The sequence below is a fragment of the Gossypium arboreum genome, chromosome 10, assembly GCF_025698485.1.
Source record: "Gossypium arboreum isolate Shixiya-1 chromosome 10, ASM2569848v2, whole genome shotgun sequence".
Lineage (NCBI taxonomy): Eukaryota > Viridiplantae > Streptophyta > Magnoliopsida > Malvales > Malvaceae > Gossypium > Gossypium arboreum.
The window spans coordinates 110156470-110161970 of record NC_069079.1 but is presented as its reverse complement, the minus strand read 5'-3'; the positions used below and the strand labels follow the sequence as shown (position 1 = coordinate 110161970).

The following is a 5501-nucleotide window of genomic DNA, read 5'->3' as shown; positions in this document are numbered from 1 at the left end:
AAAACTTTTCTGACACTGATCATCCCAAATAAAAGGAACATTCTTCTACAGTAGTTTAGTCATTGGTAGTGCTATCTTCGAGAATCCATTTACAAACCTCCTATAATACCCAGCTAAACCGAGAAAACTGAGTACTTCCGATATATTCTTTGGCTCCTTCCACTGAACAATTGCTTCGATCTTCTTTGGATCAACTCTAATCCCGTCAACAGATACTACATGTCCTAAAAATACAACCTCTGATAACCAGAATTCACATTTACTAAGCTTTCCATACAACTGTTTCTCTCGCAAAATTTGTAAAACTATTCGAAGATGCTTATCATGTTCTGCCTCTGTCTTCGAATATACCAATATATCATCAATGAAAACCACCACAAACTGATCTAAATACGACTGAAAGATACGATTCATGAGATCCATAAAAGCAACTGGGGCATTTGTTAACCCAAATGGCATTACCAAGAACTCATAATGGCTATACCTCGTATGAAAAGCTGTTTTTGGTACATCACTTTCTTTTACCTTCAACTGATAGTAACCCGACCTTAAGTCAATCTTCGAAAACACAGAAGCTCCTCTCAACTGATCAAATAAATCATCAATGTGAGGCAACGAGTACTTATTTTTAATTGTTACCTTGTTCAACTATCGGTAATCAATACAAAGTCGCATAGAGCCATCTTTCTTTTTAACAAACAATACTGGAGCTCCCCAGGGTGAAATGCTTGGTCTAATAAATCCACGATCTAGTAAATCTTGTAACTGCACCTTCAACTCTTTTAACTCAGTGGGTGACATTCGATACGGAGGTATAGAAATTGGTGTTGTACCTGGATACACCTCAATAGCAAATTCAACCTCTCTGTCAGGTGGTAAGCCCAGTAATTCTTCTGGGAATACATCTGAAACTCACGTCATACCCTAATCATCGCGACCGACTCCCAACCGAATCGAATTAATAACATATGCCAAGTATGCTGGACAACCTTGCTGCAGTGATTTATTAGCCTTCATCGCTGAAATAATGCGTGTCGAACCACTGGTACGGATGCCATTCACTTTAATTCTATTCTCATTTTCTGTCTGAATACTAAACCTCTTTTTATAGCAATCCAAAACTACCCCATGTTCATATAGCCAGTCCATACCCAAAAATGATATCAAAATCACCAAAAGGCATGATCAACAAGTCCACAAGAAACATTTTATCATGTATTATTAACGGGCACCTCCGACATACTCTATCTACTAACACCGTTTGTCCCAAAGGGCTAGACACTTCTATAGAAACTTTAGACATTTCAGATTCTAATTTCCCCGATTCGACTAGTTTTGAATTTATATAAGAGTGTGACGAACCCGGATCAATTAAAGCATAAATAGGCTCAGAATACAATAGAAATATACCTGTAACAACATCATATGCATCGCCCTCCTCAAGGGTCCGGACTACGTACGCTCTGGCTGGCGCTCTGGCCTCTGACTGTTGTGTAACTATATCGATGTTTCTTCTGACACCTCCACCTCTAGACATAGAACCCGAACCACCCCTACTAGATCCTCTGTCACGAACAGTAGGTACTGATCTTTGAGATGTTGCAGGTGTGGCACTTTCACCTTTCGGACAATCTCGGATGAAATGATCTGTAGCCCCACATCGAAAACATCATCGAGTTATCCTCCAACATTCACCTAAATGTTTCTTTCATGATGCTCACGATCTGAATTTCTATACTTGGGATGGACCTCTCACACTACTAGTAGATACTCATCATCTGTTTACCTCTGCTTCTACCACCTTTGTCTGAACTAAAACTGGATCTCCAGTCACTTCTTGATTCTCTGAATCTCTTCGGTAATGGATTAAAACTAGTAGTTCCCATACGTTTCCCGGTGATTTACCAATTTCGATTTTTATCCGCACCAAGACTTGTTCTATCATTTTGCTCGCTCAACCGGATCAACAAGTTCAAGAATTCGAGACTTACCAATTGAATCTTGATTTCATCTCGCATCCCCGTAGAAATCGTTTACAACTATCAGCCTCGGTTGGAACATATTCTAAAGCATACCGCTCAATCTAGAGAACTCTCGCTCATAATCCAAGATCTTGACATATTCCCTGTTTCAACACTAAAACTCTTGCTTTTCTCTTCGATGTACAATTCCCCAATATACTTCTTCGAAATTCTTTTTGAAATAAGTCCCAAGTTACCGATCATCCGCAAATGTCTAACCACGATTCCCACCAGAGATACGCTTCTCCTTGTAATGTTGATACAAACACATATCGAGACTCTCTGGGTGCAATCTAATTGTTGCAAAACTCTTTTGTTGTTTCTATCCAATTTTCAACAACGGATGGATCAGCTCCTTTTAATCCACGAAATTCCGTGGCACCATATTTTCGTAACTTTTTAATTGGGGCTGTCGACAATGGGCATGATGTAGTAGCAGGTATAGCTCTCACTATATGTTTGTAATGCATCAGCTATATCTCTTAACACTTGTGAGGTATTTCTTTCTCTCCCTACGTTAGGAGATTGATTATTTAACTGATTCACACCAGGTGTAACAGATTCAGTTTCTTCTAATTCTCGACTTCCAGTATACATTTCCTATTCAACATTATCGATTCTTTCATCTGACATTTTATCTATAAAACAAAATCAAATAAATACATTAGCATCCAAAAATCCTGACTCAATTTCGACTCGACAGTGGCATGTACTTCTAAACTCACTTCCGAGCCCAATTTAGCCCGAGAATCGGCTAAACCTGATAGCTCTGATACCAATAATTGTAATACCCCCTAACCCCAAACCGTTATCGGAACGAGGTTATGAGGCATTACCGGACATATCAGACAACTTACTAATAATTTACAATTATTAAAAATTTTCATAGTATAATATAATAATTGAGTCCCTATCTTGAACTCTCGAAGTTCAAACACGTATTAAAAGTAGAACGGGAATTGTTCGAGTATTCTAATTTTTTTTATTTTTTATTTTATAAAAATTTCGGCAGCATTTCTGCTTATTTTTACTTAACCCTCCTGCAAATTCAAACCAAAACAACCAACACCAATATTTCACAATCATATAACTAATATTTATATCATTAACAAAATTTTAACTTAATTACTATCATAGCATCATTCAAAATTGGTTAAAAACTTCATTCATTTAACAACTTAATGTTCATGTATCAAAATATCATGTACTTTTCTTTCCATTTCATTTAACCATTTAAATTTTATAATTCATCCTTCACTACCCAAAGTAATATACATATTCAAGTGACTAAACAACACCTATGTACATGCCACCTTTACCCAAAAGAAAAATATACATCACCAAGTTTGTGTTTGAGTCGGGATTGTTCTGGATGCTGAGTCGGGACACTTGACTTCTACTAACCCGCGCACGGAAACAACCGTACGCTGAGTATGGATATACCCAGTGGTATTACTATAAATCAAGACTATTTAATATTAATAAATTACAAACATCAACCATAAATTTTTATAATTATTTAAACTACTTTTATATATAATTATTTTACTTCATAAAATCTTAAATTCATAATTCATTTTTCTCATACTAACTCAATTCATAATTTAACTCATACATTCTTTCTCGTACTTTTCAATAGTGCTAAAACAAATAATCTCATTTTCAAAATTTCATTTCAATTATTTACCCTATTAACAAAGCTCGGACTATGACAGATACACGGATTTCCACCCAAACACACCAGAATATCCAACCCAAACACACCCGGAATATTGTAAATCCTCCATAACACACCGGTATAATATATCCTCCCAACACACCAATAAGGCATTAAATGCGTATTCGGATAAACCGAAGTATATAATAACAGAAACATCTTCTCAGCCGAACTACAATCTCTTTATCACATCACAAATCCAATGGCATACCATTTGTATCGAATCTAGTCCGACGAGTTAATAGGGTATTATTTTACTTTTTCTAATTTTAATTTCACATACTTACCTCAAGTCTTATTTACCATACATAACAATTAAAATTTCAGCAATCAATAATAATTAAAATTCGAATTATAGTAATACACAACGTAATTCTCCCGTTTTAGTCCTCGATGACTTTCTCCTTTCCTTTCGATGCTGATGCTTCAGGTTCTTTGTTGGCTACGAAAATAATAATTTATAATCATCAATAAAACATGATTCAATTTAATTCATGAGCCTAAACATGCAAATTTAGCCATTTTTAATGTATATATATATAATTTCACCATTAAGCTGTCTACTTGAGTCATTGTTACTAAATTATTTATATCTTGAGCTACGAAACTCCAAATTAATATCCGTAAATTTTTCTTAAAACTAGACTCATGATATATCTTCTAACCATAAAATTTCCAGATTTTTTGGTCTAGCCATTTAGTATAGTTTATTCGTTAAATACTCCCCTGTTATTTCATTTGACAGTTCTGACCTCTCTCTACTAAAAATAAATTATCTCATTGTACAGAACTCGAATAAGGTTCTTGTTTATTTATTTTGAAACTAGATTCATTAAGGAGTTCACATATATAAATTATACTCCATAATAATTTTTGTACAATTTTTAATGATTTTCCAAAGTTAAAACAGGACATCTCGAAATCACCCCTAACCAGTATTACAAAATTTCAAATATCTCTTGATTCATCAATTAATTGCTTACACTGTTTCTACTATAAGAAACTAGACTCAATAAGCTTTAATTCCATATTTTGTTCATCTTCTAGTTCAATTTATAAAATTTTTAGTGAATTTTCAAAGTCAGACCATTGCTACTTCCCAAAACTGTTTTGATGTAAAATGTTAATAACCAAATTTATAACACCAATTCACACCTTATTCCTATTCAAATTTCATTTAAACTCAAATTTAACTATTAAATTTTCAACATATTTTCTTAATTCCGAATTTTCCTCAATTTAGTCCCTAAAACACAAAACTTATAGCTTACTTTGCAATTCAATCCTTATATCTATTCTAACTTGAATTTCATTCAATTAAACCCCTATTTCATCATTTTATTCAACATGAACTTTGTTTAAAAACCTAAGAACTTCCAAACTAACAACTTAATTTGATCAAAAACTTGTTTTAAGACTTCTAAAATATCAAAATTATGAGAAAAGAACTTGATTGAGCTTACCAATTAACTCCAAGCTTCATAGACCCTATTTCCCCTTTTCTTTCTTCTTTCTCCCCTGTGTCTTCTCTATTTTCGTTTTCATTTCCTTTTCTTTTAACTTATTTGTCTCTTTTATATATAATAATAATATAATATAATATAATATAATATACTTAATTATTAAATAAATATATATTTTTTTAATCAATAAAATCTTTGATATTTTCCACGTTAAACCGCCTCAGCTATAGGAAATGGTTTAATTTCCTCTTAAGTCCTTCTAATTTTCTTTAATCTATAATTAAACTTTTACCCTTATTC

At 33.5% G+C, this 5501-nt stretch overlaps 1 long non-coding RNA gene across 1 annotated transcript; it reads right to left on the bottom strand.

The window, feature by feature from the left end:
- Positions 1–3987: 3987 nt before the first annotated feature.
- LOC128282539 (uncharacterized) lies at positions 3988–5288 on the bottom strand. The gene is made up of 2 exons (XR_008272841.1): positions 5202–5288; positions 3988–4180 (listed from the first exon to the last, which is right to left on the bottom strand). It is a non-coding gene; the product is annotated as an uncharacterized LOC128282539 (long non-coding RNA).
- Between the last annotated feature and the right edge of the window lie 213 nt (positions 5289–5501).